Source organism: Ceratotherium simum, chromosome 1 (assembly GCF_057802395.1).
Source record: "Ceratotherium simum simum isolate JZ-2026a chromosome 1, ASM5780239v1, whole genome shotgun sequence".
Classification (NCBI taxonomy): domain Eukaryota; kingdom Metazoa; phylum Chordata; class Mammalia; order Perissodactyla; family Rhinocerotidae; genus Ceratotherium; species Ceratotherium simum.
In genome coordinates, this window is record NC_141900.1 from 72574472 (window position 1) to 72600268 (window position 25797).

General features: G+C 34.5%; 1 long non-coding RNA gene across 1 annotated transcript in view; it reads left to right on the plus strand.

Moving 5' to 3' along the window:
* The window catches only part of LOC147918243 (uncharacterized), a 110376-nt gene that overhangs the window by 31057 nt on the left and 53522 nt on the right, over positions 1-25797 (plus strand). The gene's annotated exons all lie outside the window — the stretch shown is intronic.

Here is a 25797-nt window from a genome sequence, read left to right on the forward strand (position 1 = left end):
ACTTCTTTAAGAACAGAAATAATTAATTTTAGGTTAAATTTGTATTCTGTAGCCTTCCTATGGACAATATTCTTTATTACTGTTTTAACTCATTGTCTTCTTTTCTTCACCTTCTGGTTGAGATTCTCATGTTCATATTCCACATCACTTGATTTTTTTCCTCCTATTTCTATTTATCACCTCCAAATCAGGTTTTAATTTTGAGATTATCTTCTTGTATTCTTGAAATTTTGTCTTATTTAAACAAGCTTCATATTCATCTCAGCCTTTGCATCTCAGCTCTGGTGTTTCCCAAGAAACCTAGCAACAGTATTATGTTAGTAATACTCTTACTCCTGCTTAGTCTCCTCTTGGTTACTATTAGCATCATTATCTTAGATCCCCACTCCTGGGATGGTTGGGGAGTGGTTGTTATGGTTAGATAGTATCCAAATTTCCCAATGTCTAGTGGTGTTCACCGTTATACTCTGACTCACCAGATGGAATTCTCTGCTGTCCACATGACAGGGTTCTTGGGAACCTTGAACCAGCAAGGTAGGTGAAAATCAACCATTCTCATTATGCCTTGCTGCTGCTGGGTTTGTTTCTTCCTTCACCTAGGGAGACTACTCATCAAAAGTGCAGCATGGCATTTCTGGCAAACTCCCTCACCATTTATTGGCCAACACAATATCTGAATAGACATAAAAAGGTAACTGATAATGAGAGGTGGGCGAGTGTGAGGGTAAACCATTCCTCTCTGGAAGCAGCACTCATGCAGTTTTAAGGAGTTGAGCCAATCATCTGTTTGGTATAAATTTGCCAAATGTATCTATTCTAAGATGAAATCCAGAGAAAAGAGAATAGTTAAAATTTCCTTCTACTTACTTCTCAGGGCTAGCAGGCTGCTATGTTTCAGAGAATGTGCAAGCCAAATTTGTGCTTTTCTATTAACATCTTGGTATGTTTTGTTAAATAGAAGTTCCTTCTGGATTTTAGCACCAAGTTGTCTGCCAAGTCTTAGTTTTTGGTACCAGTCTACTTTCACTTATTTCTACAAGTTCACAGGAAGTGTTGGAAAAGCCAGTGTCAGAGACTGCCAACTTGACCCCTTCTTAGACAATAAAGGAAAATGATTAATTATTCATAGTAATTTTTCATGTATTTTTAATAAAAAAATCAGTTAACGTATTAAAAATAAACTGGCCTGAAAACAGCATTTAAAAATAATTCCTACAAAACAAATAGCTCCTTTCTGTCTGTATATTTGAATCATGATAAAAGTATGATGTTTTTGTTACTACAACTACAGATATGCAAAGTTGTAGAAAAAATTATTAGTGAAAAATCTGTGAGAGGTCAAATTTACTACTTCATTAAAATCGTGTAAGTGTTAAAGAATGTTAGTAATAGATTGTCATATCAGTAGGTATGGTCATATCTTTCATATAGATATAGATATACAATATAGATATGGAGGAATATATATTATAGATATATCCATATTTTATATATATATACACACACTATCTATGCATTTCACATCCAAGAGCATTTTACAGTTCAATTAAGTTTGTCAAATGTATTAAGCAATCATCTCATATACTCTAGGTGTTCTGAGAAATAAAAAGATGCATGAGATGTTTTTCATCTTTTTACTATTAAAAGAACCGATAAATAGGAGAAATGTAGATTTCACTCACTGAATCATTCATTCACAAATACTTGATGCCTACTATGTGCCAAGTAATGTGCTAAGATCTGGATTTACAATAGGAAAAAGACATAGTCACTGCCATCATAGGTGAGGAATGGGCTGGAAAGGGGGAAAAGGAAAATGTTGAGAATGGTCTGAGAAGAGTCACTACTAAGATGATATAAGAAAGATGCAAAAATCCTGAAGAGAAAGACTCTAACTTGAGGAAAAGCTTAGGGCAGCTGCAGAGTCAAATACAGCATAAAGAGTAGGGGATGGGGAGCATCATAATAGAAGCAATTGAAGAGTTGAGCAGGAATCAGACCAAACACGGCTGTCTAAGCCAGGGGAAGGATGCTGGCATTTGTTTTAAAGTGTAATAGGAAAAGACTGAAGGATTTTAAGCAAGTAAGAATGCGGAGTGATATACTTTAAAATAACTATAGTTAATGTATCCATTCACAGGATTAAAAGGCAAGATGGAAGTTTTCACAGAAAAATAGAAACTATAAAAAACAACCAGAAGGACATTCTAGAACTGAAAAATATAGGAATTAAAATAAAGGCCAATAGATTGTTCACTAGCAGATTAGACGAAGTTGAAAAAGGAATTAGTGAACAAAGGGTAATTCAGAAGACAATATCCAGATGGAAGCAAAGAGACAGAAGGATGAAAAACAGAGAAAGGGGCACGTGATACATATGGGACACGTGCGTAGACTTGAAGAGGGAGGAAAAGTCCTACAGAATAAGCCATATTTGAAAAGATGATGGAAAAGAATTTTCCCAAACCAATTAAGGACATCAAATCACAGATACAAAAGCATCAAAGCCCTGTGAATATGAAGAATATCACACCCAGGCGCGTCATTGTGAATCTGCCGAAAATAAAAGACAAAGAGAAAATCTGTAAAGCAGCCAAATCTGGCAATAGTGAATCATGTACCTGAAAAGATGCAACAATAAGACTGACAGCTGATTCTCAATAGAAGAACCCAAATGAAGTCAATGATAAAGAATGATATCTTTAAAGGTTGAAAGAATATAACTGCCATAATCAGTGAAAATAATCATCCAAATGAGGGAGAAATGAAGACATTTTCAAAAATGAAAACTCAGAGTATTTCTCACCAGCAGAAATGCAAATCCCACACCAAAGGATCTAACAAATGATGAGAAGGAAAAGGATACCAGAAGGAAGCTCAGAGATATAGGAAGAAATGAAGAGGAATGAAAGGGTGAATCAGCAGGTATATATGTAATTAAGAAAGGGTGAATATCTAGGTAGTTGAAAAAATATTAATCATATGACTTCAGTATATCAAGCGTACATGGTATAATCTCTAGATAGCCTACAATTAAGATTTTTTAAATGTAAAACTAGCAAACCAATAGAAGAAAAAAACATGGAATAATAAAAAGTGATTAATCTATCCAAAAGCAGACCAAAAAAATAGAGAAAGAAAACAACGTGTTAATTAGAAAACAAATAGTAAAATGGTAAATTTAAAAAATAAAAGCAATAGTGATAATAACAAGATTATAATATTGGATTTAAAAAAATCAAACTATATATTGGTTATAAGAGACAATGTTAAATATAAGAACATAGAAAGATTGAAGGAATAAACAGTAGTACACCCATACAATGGAATACTATTCTACAACAAAAAGAAATAAACTATTGAAACACACAATAGAATGGATGAATCTCAAAACAATTATTCTGTGTGAAAGAAGCCAGGTTAAAAAAAAAAAATACCGTATTACAGATTTATATAAAATTCTAAAAAATGCAAACAAATCTATATTGACAGCTATTAGATCACTGGTTGTGTGTAATGGGGGCGGAGGAAGGGATGGATTACAAAGGACCATGCGGAAATTTGTAGAGGTCAAGGAAACGTTGATTATCCTCAATGTGGCGATAGTTTCACGGGCATATATATATATATCAAAAGTCATCAAATTATGCATCTTAAATATGTGCAGTTAAGTGTACTTTAATTGTTATCTCATTACAGTTTTAGTAAAAAATAAAATAGAAAACAAACATGTAACAGAAAAATTAACGAAGCCAAAATTCCATTCCTTGGAAAGATTGGTATGATTTATAAATGCCTGGCAGAGATGGTGAAGAAAAATTATGAGAAGAAGATGGCACAAATTCTCAATATTCAGAATGAAAAAGAAGACATCACTGTCATGAAACTTCATAAAAATAAATTTGAAGTTTTAAACGAAATGTATAAAAATCTTACTAAAACTGTTATGAGAAGAAATAGAATATGTATGTGTATTTATATATATATTCTAGAAGAAATGGAATATATTATATGCACACTCACTCATGACTTTAGCAATGAAATTTCTAAACATTTATGGACTAAATAACACCAACCTTAAACAAATATTTTTTCAGATAATGGTTATTTCTGAGGTTATCATAATCTTAGACCAAAACTTCAAAATATGACAAAGATAATAAGGAAGATAACATATCACGACCAGGTTGTATTTATTCCAGAAATGAAATGTTGGTTTAACATTAGAAAATTAATTAATGTAATTACTCAATACAGGAGGAAATTCATCATCCATTCATGATATAAACTCTTATCAAACTAAAGAATATCTACATGAAATAATTCAGAAAGCATAATACTTAAAGATAAAAAGATGAGTGTTTTCTCCCCTGAAAGCAAAAATAAAACATGCATTTCCTGCTATCATCTCATCTGTTTAACATTACTCTGGAGGTTCAGGCCAGTGCAATAAAGCAATAGAAAAATATAAAATATACAAAGATTATATAGGGACAAATAAATTATCATTATTTGCAGGCATCATTGTGTTCATCGGAAACCCAAATATGCTACAGATTAATTATTTGAATTAATAAGTAAATTTACTAAGATTTCTGGATACAAGATCAATATGCCTTAATCAATTATATTTCTGTATATCAGCAACAAAAAGAAGAAAAGAAATTTAAAAACTGCTTCCCTTTATCACAACATCAAAAGACAACAAATACCTAGGAATAAGTCTAATATTATATGTAAGATTTCTACACAGAAAACTAAACAAAATTTATTGCTACCTTAAAGAAAATATAAATAAATGCGTAGATGCACCATATTTATGGCTTGGAAGTCTAAACATTGTAAAAATGTTAATTCTACCCAAAGAGATCTTTAGATTTTATGCAATCACAATAAAACTCCAAATAGATTATATGTTTATGTGTAAATTGCCAGGCCTGTTATATAATTTCTATGGAAATACAATGGACCAAGAATAGCCAAGGTAACTTGAGGAGGGCATACTCTATCAGATATCAACACCTATTAAAAAGCTACAGAATAAAAACTATTCATGTACTATTGGTGCAAGGATAGAAACACTATCACTGAAATTGAATAGAGAGCTCAGAAACATACCACGAGTATAAGGATATTTGATTAAAACAAAGGTGGCACTGCAGGCAAGGGCAGAGTCTTTTCAATTAATGGTACTGCATTAATTGGATATTAGAATGAGGGAAAAATACTTGACCCCCTACCTCACATCATACACAAAAGTCAATTCCTAGTTAATTGTGGAACTGAAATTGAAAGGCACAACAACAAATCTCCAAGATAACACAGGAGAATATCTTAATCACTGTAGTACAGGCAAAATTTTCTTGAATTGGATTCAAAAAGCATCACTTATAAAGGAAATGATAGATTGACAAATTGAGCTACATTAAAATTAAAGAATGAAGTGTCCTCAAAGGACATCTAATTGAAATTAAAGAATCAAATGACGTTAAAGAATGAAAGGCCCTGAAAAGGACATCAATAAGGGAGGGAAAAACCTCCATCGAATGGGACAAGAGAGTTGCAGCATAAAATATTCATAAATGGCTCACATCCGGAATATATAAAGAATGCTAATTAAAAAAAAATGACAATCTCCGCTCTGCTCCCCAAAATAGGCAAGTAACTTGAACAGGTACTTCATAATTGATATATGACCTATACAAATGGCAAATAAGTATATGAAAAGTTGCTCAATTTCATTAGAAATTTGGTAAAAAATGTTCCTATATACTTATAGAAAGGCTAAAATCCAAAACATCTACAACACCAAGTGTTGACAAGGAAGAGGAGCAACTGGAATTCTCAGACTGGGTGGATGGGAATATAAATTGATGCTACCACTTTGGAAAACTGGTGGTAAAGTGAACACATGCTTCCTACTTGATCCAGATCCTAGGTGTGTGTATATACCAGAGAAATGTATACGCACAAAAGATCTGTGCAGAATATTTAAAGCAGCATCATTTGTTGTGGTTCCAAACTGAGGACAGTCCAAATGACTGCCAAAAGTAGCATGGAAAAAATACTTTTGCAGGGTCTTCAAAGAAGCTAATAATGTTCTAATTCTTGACTTGGATTGTGGTTACTCCTTTTGTGTATTCATTTTGCTATAATTTTTCTAACAGATTTTTTGGTATGAATTAATGGTATACTTAAAATATATATATTTATTTTAATTGGAGATGCAATTGCAGTAATCCCTCTGCAGGATACCAGAGGCTAGGGCTAATTTGCTGTCAGTGGAGATGGAAAGAATTGGAGGGATTTGAAACTATATTTTAGAAATAAAGTAATAGAATCTATAAGAGGTGCAGATGGATTGCATGTGGGAGAGGGGTAATAAAGAGGATTTCTTTTAAGTTAGCTTTAATGGTATTGACCATAACATGGTTCACTAGTTACTATTTTCAGACCAGGAAGGACAAAAGAAAACAATTTTATCCTTGTGTCAGTGATTATTTTTCAGTTCTAAACCAAGTTAAGTTTTGGGGGAACTTCTAAATATTTTTTGTTCATTTCAACGCTTTTGTCATTTTATTTCATTGCTATTCTCCCAGGTGTAGGGTAAGATGGGAGAGGAGACAGCAAATGTAATTCAAGAAGCTCCCTTCTCAGCAGTTCACACTAGAACTCAGAATGAATGTCCCAGATACAGAAAATCAAGGAAAATTTCCAATCTTCAAATTCAAAACTACTAAGGAGTTTAGATAAGCTTTGGGATGACCTTACATTTCAACCTATATAATTCCAGCTGCAAAAAAAAAAAAAAGTTAAAGTTGTTCATCTCGCCTCTTAATGGAAGTGATTCAGATGAAAGTAACCAGGTGAAATTTTTGAGACCTGAAGCTGTCAAATCTTAGATTTGCATGTCACAGCAGATGAAAGATGAAAGAGCAGTGGTTTCTCAACCACTTTAATATATTGCACTCATATTTGCTGTGGGACCCTTAGTTGATCATATCAAAATAGGAATGTTCTCCCTCTCACTTTGCCAGGGTATTTATGAACAACTCAAGATATACTCTGACACAGGGGCAGCAGATTTCCAGTCCCACTGTAGTGGGAGAAACGATGGAAGGACCAGAGGTAAAGCCTCTGAGCAGCGCATTTGATGAACTCCAGGATGTGTTCCAGATTGGTGTTCCAGGAGATGAGCAACAGCCAGGACTGATTCTTAGACTTATATAAGCATGCTCTGGCAATGTTTAGGAAGGGATGACACTCTGTATACGATTGGCCAAGCAACTGGAAGCACTGTACTTATGAGTTAGTAAAAATTTATACTCATATTTGGAGAAGCCAGGGACAACTCGATTTCACCAATACTAAATGGAGAATCTAGAGGGTATGCTGAGAAAATGTTTTTATTTCCTGAAGTTCTAGACTTTTTATTCTCTGAAGTTCTAAAAACTTTAGAAATGAAAGGAAAGAAAATGTGTAATAGACACAGCACTTATGTGTAAAAAAATTTTAATATCTGAATTTTTGTCCTAAGGCAAACTGGGACCCTCATAAATAAGATGCTGCTACCTCTCATAATTTTGAAAACGCCATTTAGTGACACATGGTTGAATATGTTTAATAAAATAACCTTAATTCACCTGAACAAATGTTGACATTTGTTCATCAAATGGTTTTAAGAGATTCATAAAACATTTTCTCCTTAATTTTATGATTTCAATTGTTATGATGAACATAAATTAAGATGATATTCAAAGTGAAGTTATGGTAGCTGATTTTCTTTAACTTTATGGAGTGAATATTTTCATTCATTTTTCTTTAATTTATGTGAACAGAAAAATTTAGTAGCTTTATTGTTAGGTTTTATTGTTCAGGTTAAGTTAATTTCTCTGTGGATATTTGAAAACCACTTATATTCTTGTTTTAAACTATAGTATGGTGTAAAACAGGAATGATTACTTCATTTTGATTTTAAATATACCTATGCCCTACAGATTTTGAATGGCATATGGGAAAAATTAGAATGAATGCCTTGGAGTCAGAGTATTTGTTCTATTTAGGTGACACAGATATTGAATGTTCCTGAAGGACTTGGATGCAAGGATATAAAGTATATTCATCAGCAGATTTCTTGTTAGTTATTCTTAGAAGAAGCATATGTGCTACCAAGGCCTGCCAGAAAATAATTTATATAGTCCTCCATAGCACCGGGAGCCACTGATTCTCAATTGCATATCAATACAGTAAAAGAGAAAAAATTGATTTTCAAAAAATAAGTTTTCTTTTGAAAATGTGTTGGTTAGTATTTTCAAATTGTGGTTGATGTTTAGAAATACAGCTGAAATTTAAAAATAAATGAAACTTTGTTGGTCATGTTTTAAATTGGTTGTTATCCAAAGAAGTAAAGATAAAATGTCTCATTTTTAGTTTAAAAAATTACTGTAAAATATATGCATTTTTAATACAGAAAATTATAAAAACCAGAGAAAGCGAAATATTTTAATATTAACTTCTTATTCTAAATTAATTGATGATATTGTTAAAAACTCCCCAATTTTCAGTAATTATATGTAGAATTCAGCTCTATTTATGACATTGTTACAAGTTTAAGTAGTGTTTTGATTGGGATTCACCTTCCAATCCAAATTTGGTTGATACTAATGAATGCCTACCGTGTAAGAAATCACACTACAAAGAACTTTCTCGTGTTATAACAATTAACCCTCAAAACAACTCTAAGCAACTAATATAATGTCCAATTTTAGCAATGAAAAATCTGAAGTTCTGCCTAGCTAAATGACTTGACAAGAGTATCATGGCTATTAAGGATCAGAGCAAGAATTAGAACGACAATTTTTGATTCTAGTGTACAATGGTGTTCTAAAACTATAATAACTAATATTTTAATATTTCGATGAAACTATAGATGAAGATATATTGGTGAGCAATTTTTGTAAACTTCTAACTCTCCGTCTTCAACACTTTTGGACAGATGCAGTTGAAATTAGTAAACTGAAATGAATAAACTTAATGCAAATATGAGCTTTGTAAGCCAAATTGGTGTAAGCATTCCAAAATAGTAAATGCAATTTTTCTTTTCTATGATCCTTTTTCATATTACATGATTTTATTGAACAAAATATTGCAAATTATTTTGAAGTATCTGATTTCTCTGTACTATGATCAAAATATTATTAAAATTCTTTAAAAGAGTCTTGCTCTGTTATTTACACAGTTTTATAAAATCTTGATGTATTCCTGAAAAAGTATTCAATTTAATTCATTTCAAATCATATTTCCTGAGCGTAACCATATGCCAAACACTCTACGAGACACTTCTGAATGTACAAGATAAGTAAAACAGTTCCTACACAAGGATGTCTTCTAGGGTCACATACAGAATGGGACACCATGAAGTTTAGCAAAGTGTTGCTGATGTGGGATGGAGATCTTGTCAGAGATATCAGAAGTCTGCAGTCCTGGAAGATATTGGAGCTCCAGCCCAGCTAGAGTGGAGAGATACTGCTGAGCAATTTGTGTATTCAAGTGAAATCCCAGGAGGCCATGCTTAAATTAAGGACCACACATTAGGATTAAGGACAAACGCAGAATAGATCCACCCTAATAAGCATAAAATGAAGCTTGGCAGAATTAAAAAAAAAAAATCTGCTGGTAAATTAACTGCAAGTCAAAATAAAATCCAAAACACTTAAAAAGGAATAGTAAATAATCCAGATTCCCTCAAAAATAAAATTATGTCTGGCATGAAATCAAAAATTACCAAACACACGAAAGAAGCAGGAAATAGTGCCTCGTAATCCAGAGTAAAAGCAGTTAAAAGAAAAATAAACAAGTAAACAAAGTCAGAGGTTAGAATTAACAGGCAAAGACTTTAATACTGCTATTATAAATATGTTTAATGACTTAATAGAAAAGACAGATGAACTGAATGAACACTTAAATATGAAATCTAAGCTCATAAATGAAAACTATAAAAGAATCAAAAGGGAAATTCTGGAAGTGAAAAGTATAATAGCTGAAAATTAACAGGATAGGCTTTGTAGCACATAGGACACTGCAGCAGTAAGATTTAGTGACTTTAAATGAAATTAATACACATTACAGTAATTGAGAAAAAACGAAAAAATTAAATTACTGAAATCAGAATTGAAAGAGAAACACCACTATTGACTTTAAGAAATAAAAAGAATTAAAAAAGAATACTATGAACCACTGTATGCTAACAAATTAGATAACTTATCAGAAATGGACAAATTTCTAGAAAGACTCTAAATACCAAAACTGACTCCAGAAGAAATAGAAAATTTCAATAGATCTGTAGCAAGAGATTGTATTAGTAATTACAGACTTCCCACAAAGAAGTCCAGGCCCAGATGGCTTCACCGGCGAATTCACCAAATATTTAAAGAATAATCAATACTAACCCTTTGCAAAATCTTCCAAAAAATAGAAGAGAAGGGAACACTTCCCAACTCATTCTATTCTGATGCTAAAAACAAAGACAAAACAAGAAAAAGAAAACTATAGACCATTATTCCTTATGAATGTAAAAGCAAATATCCTCAAGCAAAATACTAGCAAATCAAATCCAATAAGATATAAAAAGTATTACACACCATGATTAAGTGGGACTTATCCCAGGAATGAACAGTTGGTCTCACATCTGGAAATCAATCCACATAATACACCATATTAGTAGAATAAAGGGCAAAAACCACATGGTTATCTCAATAGAGGCAGAAAAAGAATTTGACAAAATTCAACATCTTTTCATGATTAAAGAAAAAGAAAAAACTCAACAAACTAAGAATAGAAAGGAACCTCTTTAATATCATGAAGGGTATCTACAAAAAACCCACTGCCAACATCTTACTGGAGAAAGACCAAATACTGTACCCCTGAGTTCAGGAACAAGACAAAGATGTCCACTCTCACCACTTATATTCAGCATGGTACTAATACATGCTACAACATGGACGAATCTTGAAACACTATGTTAAGTGAAAGAATCCAGTCAAAAAAGACCACATATTTTATGATTCCGTTTATATGAAATATCCAGAATTGACCAATCTATAGAGATAGAAGGTAAATTAATGGTTGCTTGTGGCTGGAAAGTGGGTGAGAATGAGGAATAACTGGTAATGGATATGGGGTCTCTTGTTAGAGTGATGAAAATGTTATAAAACTAAAGATTATATCAATGCTTGCACAACTGTATTAATATACTAAAAACCACTATCCACTTTAAATGGGTGAATGTCATGGTATGTGAACTATATTTGAATAAGGCTATTTAAAAAAAAAAACCTCATGGATCATGGATCTGCCAGACTAGCGAAGACGGAAGGATCCAGTGGACTACAACATACCAAGACATAACCTCCAAGATAAAGGACAATTGATTGCACATTGTATCCCAAATAAAGCAGAAGCACTTGCGCTTTTCATCTTTTGCCTGTGAGAAAGTAACACAGGGCTTAGTGGGCCGCCTCCTTTTTTGAGAAAACACATACCACACTTTGAAATACTGCTCAGACTTATCTGTTAGGTGACTTGGATGGATACCAGTTTTAATGGGGTCCAGTGCAAGAGGGGACTTTGTAGCAAGTTCAGCCTGCTATTTGGGCCAGATAACCTGGCAGATCCCATGTTGCCAGAGGTATCCATGGTAAGCTATGTCGTGTCTTTCACAAGCTACAATAAGGTAGACACAGCATAGACTCCTAGGATTCAGAAGTAAGGCCCTGCTATCTGCAACAAAGTATTTACATTTGGCAAGCTATTTCTGCCTTGCTATTGGGCTCCAGTATAGTCAAAAAGCCTGATCATGGGACATCAAGTAATGTGACTACTCAGCTTGAGTACTGGCTTATGAGCTGTGTATTGTCAGAGCCACCAAGTCATAAGGTCAATTGGAAACATTCAGTGGAAAGGAAACAATTATGATTGGGCCTGAGCAGGTCCCAAAGGACAAGTTATATAAATAGGATGCCCTACCTCCCACGTTGTCTCTCTGTTTCACTGATGCCTCTTCCTCAGCTCACACTTATGGCCTGGTCCACAGTCAACAACCAGTTGACTAAGAAGTAAAACTGCAGACTCATGGATGGTTGGCTCCATATATTGTTGCAAACCAAAAATGGACTACTACCACACTATAGCCTCAACCAGGCATAGCTCTTAACGGCAACATGACAAAAAACCCTCCCAATAGGCATAGCTTCAAGCAATACATTTGGTCATCATCTTTGTGGATGGAGAAGTAGACTGAGGTAAGAAGAATGATTTGCTTAGTTTGTTAGGGGCCTGGAAGGAAAAAGATTGAACAACCTTAAAAAGCATTTAGATGAACCTATGGGAGTGAGTGCAAAGTGTGTGGATTTTAGCGACTCAGAGGAGCCATTGAACAACTAGTTGGATAGGGTGACACATGACTCATTAAGTGGAGGTCAGCTAGCCTCTGTCCTCAGCCACCCAGTGCTTACATAACGATGTTGAGAATGGATGCTATGTATAGGCCCTACAGCTTATTTTTACCAAGGCTGACCTAGCTATTGTGATTGCTGAATGTCCAATTTATCTTTATTAGAGATCAATGCTGAACTCTTAATATGATACCATCTTTCAATGAGACTATCCAGCCACTGGCTGATTATTCTGGATTCCTTCTGTTCTTAAGAAGGCAGTAATTCACCCTTACTGGATTTGATATGTTTTCTGGGAATAGGTGTACCTTTCCTTCCCTGGCTATCACCAATATCCAAAAGAGCTCACATTGTCTAATTTCTCAGCATGTGAACCCATATTACACTGCCTAGCTCCAAGGAACCTCTGTTAAGGCGAAGGAGGTACTACTGGGGGCGTATGATATTCATTCTATCTTGCATGTACTTCATTGCCTTGAAGCTGTTGACCTGATAAAATTAAGTTGTACCAGCTTAAAAACAATGCTCCAGGATGTTGGGGAAACTTCAGGATGTAGCAATACTTGGAACCGTTATTAGTGCCATGTCTCTAATTGATAGCATATACATGTCTGGAGAAAAAGAGACTCAAATAACAGTGGAATTTCCTACTATATTTCTTAGTGACCCACTTGAGGAATTTATATTTCCATCTCCTCAAATTTAGGCTCTGCTGGGCTAGAGGTGCTAGTTTTCAGAGGAGGAATTGGGGAAAACTTCTACCAAGGGAAGAAATCATTTCCACCAAACCTAAAGTTACGATGCCACCTGGTCATTTTAGGCTCCTTATCCAAGAAGACTAGCAGGCGAAGAAAGGAGTTACTATGCTGGCAAGAGTAACCGACCCTGGCTATTCAGAGGAGAGAGGGCTACCACCACATAACAGGGACAGGTAAGAGCATGTTTAGAACTCAGGGGATTCACTGAAATGCCTCTTGTTGCTCCCATACCCAGTAATAACAGGAAACAGGCAACTGTAGTAGCCATGGCTTCATTAGAGCATAAAATTTAAGGGCTCCAACCCCTCAGAGATGAAGATTTTGGTTAACCCCCTGGGCCAATGGAAGTGCTGGCCAAGGTGAAGGGAATCTAGAATGGGTAGTTGAGAAGACAGAAGATGAATACCAATGGTGGTCTCAGGTCCAATTGCAGTAGTGAGGGTTGTAAATTGTACCACTGACCTTCCGGTTGTAGTCTTTATTCAGAAATTGTGACTGGCCACCAAATTAGAGGATCTATGGCAGGGTAGAATGAAATTAATGTGGCACACGAGTGGATTTTAGTAGTATAAGAGGTCGACCGTCACAGATGCCTTTGGTGCACCACTCCTGTCTTCTCACTCTTACCATTTAAGTGCATACTGGCCTGACTTAACATCGTCCTGGACCATCATTTCTTTGCCTGAGAGTTTTCTTTGCCATGGAAGTCCTGCAGCAGGTTGGGAAGGCCCTGGAACTAATGTGTTCCTCTTCCTGGGAATAGTCTTCAATTGATGACCATCCAGATTTGGTGTATAGATACCCCAGCTCCCTCACTCTTGCACCTATGTTCTACACTAGCTCCCAAAACAAAATGTAAAGATCAACTATGAAGATTGTTGTTGATATTTTTCCTTATCTAGAATTTTTTATTTTGCACAACAAATTTGTGTTATGAGAAATATTTAAAGAAATTGTAGCAAATGGGGTGTATGAATCTGTTCAGTTTTGTGTGTTTCTCCTTGTTTTGATTGGAGTGTTAAGGAAATGAAGTTTGATAAATAGAGTACTGCCTTGCAGGAGAAACTTGGAAACAAACTTGACTACATCCTCTTAAAAATGTATAATAACCTGTGCAGGCTTAGGTATCAGTTTACATGTATCCTTTACATGTCAATCTATCTCAAGAGCTCAGCCACTCGAGGCAATAACTCTGGGCACTTTGAGGAGACCTACCTGCAGTCTGAACTATCAGACTTGACTAGCCAGAGAGGAAGTCTTTTTAGGCACATGCACACACACACACACACACACCCCCTATCCCTCTTCCTCTCATTCTTTCCTCTTTTCTGAATTCATATCTAAATGATTATTAGGTTTGGAGTCTCAGACGCCTTGATTATCCAGAACCCAGAATCCACATAGGGGGCAGGTCCCTCTCCCTAATGATCCTATTTCATTAGATTTGCATTTCTGATGGAAAAACAAGTTCCTGACTTGGTTTTTGGATTATCTGAAATTTTACTTAAATAATACCTGTTTATGACATAGCTTGAAAATACCTGAGTCTTATGGTCCCTGTTCATTGCATTAAAGAAAAAAATGACAAGCCAAATTACAAAATCTTGGAAACTATTTCTATTTTGAATAAGAAGTCCTCACTGAAATTTCTTAACAAGGAAGAAGCAGGAGGGAGTATAATACAAAAATATAGCTGAAAACTACATATAATATGCTTCAGCCATTTCTCTCCCCCCAAATCCCATTCCCCTTAGCAGCTCAAAAGTTTCTTGTTTTTTCCTCTCTTCTTCTCAGGCTTGGAGTCAGATGTTCTCTCTACTCCCCCCACTCTTTGATGACTGTCCTCCCACCTTCTCACTCCCTTCTCTTCCTCCGAGATATCCCCGAGCCTTTTCCAATGTAAAGCAATTCCAGCTCGAGTGTTTTTTCAATTTTCTCTCTATTATAGCCATCAAATCAGCAAAATCAAGGCTTAAGACTGAGCAGTGGGGGTTGAGGGGCTGGAAGTGGGGGTGAAAAAGACCTCTCCTTGGAAAGGACGTGAATTCCTGTGCTTTTTTTTTTTTCAGTAGCCCTGTTATAGTTATCAATTTACATGAGCTCTATCATGCTATATATATGGAACTTTATATTTCTAGGCACATGAATAATGATGAGTTTAATTCTCTTATGCATATTCTTGATGCTCCTCCTTCTCTGCTTTTCAGGCAGTGGGAGGGCAAGTGCTTGGCTACAGTGTAATTACGTTGTGCACCCATCAGCAAGTCTCCTCTTACAAACTTGGAATAACCCTAAGGAGTTTGGAAGCAATGGAGCAAACATGAATTGGACCTAAATATAAAGAGGAGAAAATATTTTATTTATTTATTTATGTTTTAAGGATAGAGTTATTTACATTCCACTGCACCCTAAGAAGTGTAAATTTCTTTAATAATCGTGAATCATTAGGTTGGAAGAAATTTAAGAGATCATGCCGCCCACCTTTGCTTTAATTCTGATCCAAAGTAAGAACATGACTAAAATAAAACTTTTGGGAAAAGATAAAACGTTAATTGCCGAGAGCATTATACTTCCACTTAGCACAACTGCTAATGATATAACATTGCTGGCATCAGAGACCACAGTCTTCGAGTCATATATTAAGAAAAATTTATTGAAAGTCAGAGTAATAAAATTTAATGATTATAGTATAAATACATGAAGTGGAATAGATTAAAGTAAATTTATACTTATTCCAGAAAATATTTTGGAAGATTTTTTAAATGGTAAAACCCTTACCTTGTGTTATGACTTTCTTAAATTAACACTTAAGTAGAGCACAGAGTGCCAGACGGTGAGTCCAGAGTCAACAACAGACTGTAAGAAAAACTGAAATAGAGAAGTTTATTACTCATAGGGCCTGAAGGAAGTACACACCAGGCCTCGAGGGGCCACACGGGAGGTCAAGGCAGAGTGCAGACAGAGAGTAGGACCTGGGCCACATGCATTTATTAGGGTCCGCAGGTGAAGTGCTTTGGGGTCCTGGCCTAGGGGGGGCATTGGTCAATTCAAACCAAAAGAGCAGGTTTTGGTAAGCTCCATGGAGGCTTTATCTAAGGCGTGCACAAGCTGAAGGCCCTGGGAGGCAGGGGGGTGCTGATGATCACAGGGGCTCTTGGGGAAGTCTTATGTGGAAAACTGGACGTCCAGGCAGCAATACGAAGGAGTAGCTTAGCTAAACTCTTGACACCTTGTTTAATGCAGTTTGTCTAACCTCTAATCCTCCCTACTCCCTAAACTTCACTGTTGAATCCAACTGCCTACCAAATATTACATTTAATCCCCTTGCCATCTTCCCCACACCATCAGTTCTCTTTCCTGGCTTTCCTATTTCTGTCAATCACACTGTTATTGTCACAATAAACCTATGAGGCATTCTTATGCTCAACCCTCACTTGCTTTTGGACTCACACAGGAATTAGGCCCTGTTAATAATAGCCCAGATATAAACATCTGCACATATGAGTTCATCTCCCATATTCCCAATGAAAAGATTAAAAAGGGTGCATTTTTTTTGGCATGAATATATAAACATTTGGTACTGTAGATAAAATAGTCAAAAGTTTACTTAAAATATTTTATTAATTTAGTTACACATACATTTTAAAAATTATGTTAAAATGCATTATTGTAATTTTAATCTGAAAATAAAACAGTAGATGTAGAGTTTAACAATCATTTTTTTAATTTCTATTTTTTTATTCTATCAAATCAAGAATTCAAAAATCTATAACCTCAGTTTACCTACTATAAGAGAGTCAGCTTGAAAATGCTCACCTTGAGAATTCTTGAAGGAAAAAAAAGGTTTCAAAAATCCCATTGTTTAAGCGTTTTTAACCTTGAAAATAACATTACTCAAGGTTAAGAGCCTCTTTGTTGTTTGCCTCAATTTGCTTTCCTATAACTTTTGCTTTTCCCCAGCAATAACCATAGAACAAAGAACTGCTGTTTGACCTTAACTTTGTCAGGGACTGATCTCAAACTTATATTCTTTGGAAAACTTCGGGTATCTTCTACAACAGAGATCAAATATTGCCCCTAGGAAGCGGCCAATGCTGTTTCTTCAGGTCTTCCAAAGCACCTGAGAGTTGTTTATGTAGAAACTGATCTCTAACTGATTTGTTGTCTCCAGGACAAAATATTTTTGTATTAAGTAACTTAAGTATTTACTTAACCAATACTTTTGTTTAAAAATGATGTTGCAGTCCCGGAAAATGTCAAGGATTTGGCTAAGAAGTGGGCCAAATTAAATTTTTTAAAATATAAAACAACAATAAAAACAGCAAAAGGAGAAAGAAAGAGAAAGAACTAGATTCATTCTTCAATATTGCAAACATACGAATATAGAGTATATATTTACAACACACACATAGAACATTACAGTTTGCAGGAGGCCAAAAATACTTGGCAAAAAAAGTTTTAGTAGTCCAAACTTTTAGATTTTGACAAAAATTTTAAAAATCAAAGCATATTTCTTTGTAAACAACTGACAAAGAGGACCATCATGGGTAATGTTTTTGAGATCTATAACATTTGAATTTCTCTACTTGTTTTATACCTAACGTGCTTCAAAAAAATGCTGCAGAAATAGAGCTCTATTAAGCAGTTATATTTGGAAAACAACAAATACCTAGGTTGTTCTCAATAGGACCCTAATGTTGGAGCTGAAATGATTATATACAACAGTTGCCAAAAGTTCTCTCCCAAAACGTTAATATTGACTTATTATCAGTTGTCGTTCAATTCTGTGTCTTAGGAAATGAGGAAGAAGCTGTTATTTAGAGTCCACATGATTTCCTCTGCAATATAAAAGTGATATGTTATCAAACAAAACTAGCACTCAATTAGAAATTACTTCTTGCATTTTAATCAGGGCATACTATATCCATCAGTCAGAAATCTGAACAATTTATTTGACTCTATGTTATAAAATGCAAATTGGTTAGAAGCTTATACAATGGCTCAGCGCAGAGAAATTAACTCCCTAGGTTTGGTTAATGCTAACCTATACTGGTGAACCCAGGGACAATGAATTTATTTTGATGCTGTGCCGTTTTTCACCATGATACAGTTCAATGCACATGTTAAGACTTCCCTTTTAGAGACTGTATTTCAGAAGTCTGTTTATGTCTCAACTCATTAATTCACTTTGAGCTGACCCTCTTGAAATCTGAGAATAATTTTCCAGGGCACTGAACATGTTTCCTCTAGAGAAGATTGCAGTCATGATAGCCTGATATTTAATTTAAAAATTAAATTAATTTTTAAATTAAAGAGTATCCTATGGCTACTAAATAATAATCAACACAAGGCACCTACTATGAGCTACAAGCATTATCTCATTTATTCTCATAACAACCTTATGAGGTAGGTAATATTATTCCAATTTTACATATAAAGTAATGAGGAATCTAAGAGGTTAACACCTACTTCCAAATTCATGTTCTAAAAGTAGTACTTCTTAATTGCGAGAAAATAAGGAAAAGAAACTATAGCAGCCAAGCATAATATTTCTTCTCCTTGTTGAAATTCTTCTTTTTTCTACTGTATTATAAGCAAGGACATTTGATCCATTATAGATTCTAACACAATGCCTTGCACACGGAAAGGGCTCAGTTGATGCCTGATGAGTACATATGAAAACCTGATGTTGATGCTGAACTGAGAAAATAAATTTTTCAATATAATTTTGAATAAAATAACGTATTTACTCTTATAGTTGACAAAATTAAATAATTATGGACTTGTTTATTTATTATATTAGTGAATAAAATGTTATACAAAATCCTTAACATCTTATTATAACAGCACACACCTTTCAATGTTAAAAATATTCTATTCTTTACAACATACTGTATGTTAATGATAGTATCTGTATACATCAAACATGGTCTGAGAATTTTAAAATGTCAATTTTACAGTATTTTAGTTGTATAATCATAATAATTATTGAAATTTAGGTTTCATGGAACACCAAATATAGTGTGCATGACCCAGATTGATGTCCTGTCTATACATATTTTAAGTACCTGACATTTTTCTAAGTAATGTAATTAAATTATCTTACTAAGATTTTTTTCTCTCTGAAGATCATTAAATACTAAGGAATAATTTGCCAAATAATATAGAAACTTTTAGATGCCTAAAAGTGTTTTAAATTATTTTTTTCATAAATCTGCTAATTGTTTGACTATGTATCCAGATATCCAGGCAAATAGTCAAACCATTTGTTTGTGGTGTTATTGTAACGTTATTGGATTTTTTTTTTTTCTTATTTGAGATACAGGCTTTATAGCATTTTTTTTTTCTTTAATGTGATGTGTTGAACCATTTCCATAAGAATCACCTGATGTTTTTGTGACAAAAATGTAAATTTCTAGACCTTGCACAGACCTAGTAGGATTAATTCAGAATAATTAGGGGCTAGGAGCTAGAACTCTCCAGTTTTAAACAAGCTCCTTGGGTGAAGCTATGTCTCAAAAGTTTGATACACTGAGTTGTAACTCGTGTTTTATTTTTCATTTGCAATATTTATAGATCACAATGAATAATTGGTGACTTTGCCTAACTTTACTTTATTCTGCTCTGGAGACTTTGGAAGTAGAATTTGTGCTCAAGTCTCGCCAATTCCCATTTGTAAACATATCTCACTCTCTTGTGGTTTCAGAGGCTATCAGTATCTCTTAATACCCATTCATTTATGTCATTAAGCTTTTAGTACAAATACAGCATCAGAGTTGAAGTCATCAAGGAGATCTCTGGAATTTTAGGGTTTTTTTCTGGTTATCTTTTCTTCTGGTGAATGTTTTATATAGCAGGAACAAACTTCTATTTTAACAAGCTGCCTCATGTTTTTCTCTATTGTTTTAGGAAGAGAAGCAGAATTTAGCTTTAGGAGAATACTGATCTTTGGGTTTGGAAAACATACACACACCTCACAGAGAAAAATTTTAATAGGCTTCTCAGTCATGAAAAAGTAAAGCACAATGCTATTCTAGAAATTTGAGTCAATGAGAAATCAAACTACTCTCAATAATAACGTGAAAGGCCAGCTTTGTTTTGAACTGGGAGGAACTTCGACAGGTTTTTTAGACATGAGTGGGGTTTCAGTATTGACTGAGGGTATTCCCTTTTCAGTGAGGCCAGCTGTTTTTTGCACTAGAGTAGCAAGACCAAGGAGAGATCTAGAAAGGACCTCTCTGTGGAGGAGCAGAGCAAAGGACTCTAAACAAAATGCTATAAAATATTCCAGGTTAAAATTTCCCTTGTGGCATTACTTTTTTCCTTACATCCACAAGATTCCAGTAAAGGTTTCTTAATGCTGTAGCTAGATATCAACTCTGCTTTGTGGATCTGCATAAGACAAAGTGCCGTTAGCAGAGGCATAGACCTTGAGAAGTGGCCCTAAAATGTACATGAAGGCTGGTATCATCAGAAAAATGACGAGCAACAGTCAGTACTAATTGGTAGAGCATGTAATGACTCCCTGGATATTCCTAGAAATATGATATTTCTTTGAATCTAAAATGCCTTTATTTTAAGATACATCATTGTTTTATCTGACACAAAGGGAGAAAAAATGCTGCCAATTAAACTATCATACCGTGTTTCTTATAACTTAGATTTTATTTAATACTTAAGTAAAGAGCCCTTTTAGATTTACTTAAACATAGATTTTTATTACCTATCACTCTTGCACATACATAAAAATAAAAATATAAGAAAATAAATTGGGTAAGATAGTTCTAAAACTTCTTATATCTGACTCTTCTTTATAAGTCTGGCTCTTCTGAGTCACTTTTTGACTCAGAGTCGTGGATATCATGGTTTTTCCAGGACTATTTTAGTGATGCATCATATCTTCAAAGAGTGCTCTGCTATTGATTCTGGGATTTTCTTCCAAGCCAATGATACTAGTTTTGAAGATGGTGCTTTCCTAATCTTGCTGTGGGACTCATGAAATGGATTTTGTAACATGTATTCTTACAATGTGAGTTGTCCTTCTTCCCAAAAATGGTTTCACCATAATAAATGAAATGTCAGCTTGTCACATTAAATTATAAATTATAAATTACTATCTCCTTAGTCCTCTAAGTGTCCTTCACCCTCCTTATGACACTGTCCTTCAGAGATAAGGAGCAGGAAGACTTTAATGAGAACTTCAGCTAATTATAGAAGAATGAGCTAATTAAAAAATATGCAAAGACTGATTAAAATTACTGCATGCTTAAATTGTATGGGTTAAATGGAGGCAGAAAACTTAAAAAAAACTTAATCTATTTTACTATTTAATTTTTTAATCATATTAAATACTGAAGCATATGCAAAAACCATATCATCGTATATTATTTTCTTCCATTTAGAACCAGAAATTGGAATACACTTTGTAAATGGAGAGACCATGATGATGTGCTTTATAGTCCAACGCTTAACACTCTGAGCACACACACTTCCCTAACAAGTACTTTACATGATTTGTTGTCCAAAACGTTGAGATATTACATTTGTCCTGTTCTGCCACCTGGAATGCCACCAAGATCCCACATGTGATGACAATGATAGCTACTTCAAAACTGTTGCCTGGCTGACTTGTTATAAATAGTCTAATGTACACAATCTGGATAAATTTTCTTAAGGTAATTGGTAACTAAAAAGAATGTAACTTCAGGAAATGTGACTTCCAAGGCGCTGACTCAATTCTTATATTCTTCCTTAGAGTGACCAAGGTGGTTGAATGAGATGTCTAGGTGGTAGAGTTCTTGTTCTTCCGTCTCCTACAAGACAGTTGATTGAGAGTTTTCTTCATTTCTGGTTACATATTGTCTTTATATTTTCCTTCTTCTTTCTCCTCCTTCAATGTCCCCACAAAGCTCAAACTATTAAATAACATGTATACAAAACTAGTTCAATATAAAGAAACCAGCAGGATTGGGTTGTTTTTGTGTAGAAGATAAAAAAATACACCATTTCTCCTTTCTTTTTTTTCTTTACGTCTTATACTAGATTGACATAACAAATTGCCAGAACAAATTGACAGGGCTAGAAATGAATGGTCATCAAAATTTCTGCTCAGAATCATGTCATTTAGATGATATGGGATATTTATTCTCATGCAAATTTTCATAAGCAAGCTGCACGCAAAGTCTGTCTTTGAAATTATCATTGTTATTATTATTACTATAAAATTAATTGTGAAAGGTTCAACATTAGCCCTTAAGGACATCCAGGGGAATGCAGTGATTATGATGAAGGATATATGGACACTATTGTGTGAATAACTTTTAATAGACTTCCAAGGCACTGACTCAATTCTTACATTCTTTTCTCTGAAGCAGAGAAAAACACTGTCTCAGTTTGAAAATATCGGAAGGGCTATTGAGCTGTATTATTCTAGGAGACATTGAGAAGAACAGTAGACAGGTGGTAATCATAAGGATGTGGATTCAAGGTCCACCAAAAGATCTTTGTTACATTGTCTCAGAATGTATCCAGTTGCACTTTAAGATGGTGAACTCCCTATTCCTTAGGAGTGTTTAAGAAGCTCTCTGACCTACTGAGGATTCTGTGAATTACCATAGTCAAATGATCTCTCGCAGGTAATTTGGAGTAAGTCATTGAGAAATGGGTGTTGGTCAGAGCATAGGACAATCAGTCTCAGCATGGGAGATGTTAAGAGCTAAAAACCAACTTTCCCATCAGAGCAACAGACCTTCATGAGCCCCCAGCTCCAATCCCAGTTCTGCCACGGATTTGCTCTGTGACCTGCACCAGTTGTTAATCTATTTTTGCTTTACATAAGGGCTTTGATTGCATGATTGTAATTTTCCTTCCAGCTTTAACACCTTAAGCACACCTTCTTTACATTTTTAGATAAGTTGACCCTGTTGATATTTATCCATGGAATACAGCACCCTTCGAGCCCCACCAGCACCAGCCCTGGATCCATAAACTGATCTTCCAGGACAACGTGTCAACACCAGCTCTGACAAAAACATACAGTGCAACTTGTAGATGTCAAAGAGATGTGGCACAATTCAGAGGGAGAAATAATGAGGAGCAGTTGGGGGTCTCCTTTAACCTAAATAGGACACTATTAGGTTTAGATAATATATCCCGTGTGGCAGAAACTCAGATTACGACTTTTAAAATACTATTATTATTATATTTAAGAATCTTGAAATCATTTACATATTGATATTCAAGTACAAATACCAGCAATATCAATCAAGTTGCTTAGAAATGGTTACAACACATGACATTTATATGGAGAAGGATTTTGTGGCCCTCTCATTTGTTCTCTGGTGATGCTGCATCAGCCTGATACAATAAAAATAGACTGTTTGCCTACATCTATCATTTTTAAACAGTTCTATATTTGCTAATTAATATGTCAACATTCAGAGTTCTTTTTTCCCTTTGTGCAGGTTGACGCTGACAGTGTGTATGGTACCTTTCTCCAGAATGACTATTAAGTTGATTCAGCACTTTTCTAATAAAAAGAGAAGCAATCAATTGAGCAAGTTTCTCTAAATTACACTGCCCTTTTCAGGCTACTCAGACGAGCAAAAATAATGTAGAAGAGCATGGAAAGAAATTGTATTTCTGTCAGATAGGCTGCATGTGTCATAACAAATGCCTTATTGGTAGAATAGGACTAAAATAAACTTTATCAGAAAATAGGAAGTAGACTAAGATGAAAACTTCATTTTATAAGTTCCAAAACATCAACTTATGATTTAAATTAGGTGTTACTCTCACTGGTTGGAAATTTAAAAAAAAAAAAAAAGAAGAAAAGCAATACCATTTTATTTAGCAAATAATTGATAAATAAAATATATATAATCACTGGGTATTTGTATGTCATTCAAGGAAACTGAGAATTGGTAAAAATACTTTTTATAAATCTTACAATTTTGTCTGTACATAGCATCATTAAAGACATTAAAATTATAAATTTTATAATTAGATATTCTTAGATTTAAAACTCTTTGAATACAGTGAGTTTGAAACTAAAAGATAATTCTTCCTTTCACTTCATCACTTATGAAGACTGAGTGTCATGCAATGAAAAATTGAGACTCTGAAGTAGAAAAACAAAGATTGATGATGTGTTTCTTTAACCTTAAGCATCTTTCCAGTCACATTGGAAAATAATGACAAATCCAAATAATGTTATATGGAAAAGATGTCCATATAAAGATACTTACAAGTGTAAAAAGAATATTTATACCCATGTACACAAATGTTTTGAGTAAATAGACTGCAAATGACACAAAAACATAGGGTACTTTAGATAAAAATGTAAATCTACAGTCAATATTTCATATTGTTTTCTGATAAAATAAATATAAATGTATTTAACTCCATTTTTATACCACATTCAATTCAGTTTATTTCTGAAAGATTACGGTCGGCCCTCCGTATCCATGGTTCCACATCTGCACATTCAACCAACCGTGGATTGAAAGGTCTACAATGGTTGCGTCTGTACTGAACACGTAAAGATGTTTTGTTCTTGTCATTATTCAGCAATGACAATTCAGCAAAAACAACACAGCATGACAACTATTTACATAGCATTTACATTGTCTTAGGTATTATAAGTAATGTAGAGATGATTTAAAGTATCTGGGAGGATGTGCATGGATTATATGCAAATACTACACCATTTTACGTAAGGGACTTGAGCATCTGCAGATTTTAGTATCCATTGTGGTCCTGGAATAAATCCCCTACAGATACTGAAGGAGAACTGTATTTATTTCTGAAAAGATATTTCTGAAAAATATATAACTAAATATTTATTTCTCAACATTTTCTAGCTAATAGCGTAAAAATGATTCTAAGACTATAATTGTAAAATTCCTCTAACTTAAGCCCTAATTTTTATGTCCTGAATCATAGTGAAAAAGATATTACTAGATTTGCATTATTAGGCACCAAAGGAAAAGGGATATTTGAACACACCGATGACAAGAGGATTTTCAAGGATCTGTTATCATATCCCAAAAGACAAAACTGGGAAATTGCACACAAAAACTAGGACTAAGGAGAGAGACTGGCTAAAGAGATCAGTCAAAAGCACGCAAACAGCATGTGGACCCAAGTAGCATAACTTTTCAAATATTTGAAACCAAAGAGAACAAAGAAACAAAGCCAATGGAAGAGGTTAATGCCACTAGGTTCAGACAAAGCAAATGTGTGAGCTAGAGGAAGGTGATTTGGGAGATTTCTCTCCTACCCTTCTTAGAGCCTTCCCTACCTTAGTAGCCAAAGACACCCATCTTGTTGTCCACACCACATTCAAGGAGCAGGAAGAGTTCAAGAGTCCTTGAGGCCCACTCTGCTACAAGGCGGAGTTGTGTTTTTTTTTTTGAACACTGGCCTTTTTGAATTCACCTTACTCTGCCTTATTTAACTTTTTTTTCCTGGTAAGGAAGACTGGCCCTGGGCTAACATCTGTTGTCAAGCTTCCTCTTTTTGCTTGACTGGCCCTGAGCTAACATCCAGGCACATGGATGCTGATCTTCCTCTATTTTGTATGTGGG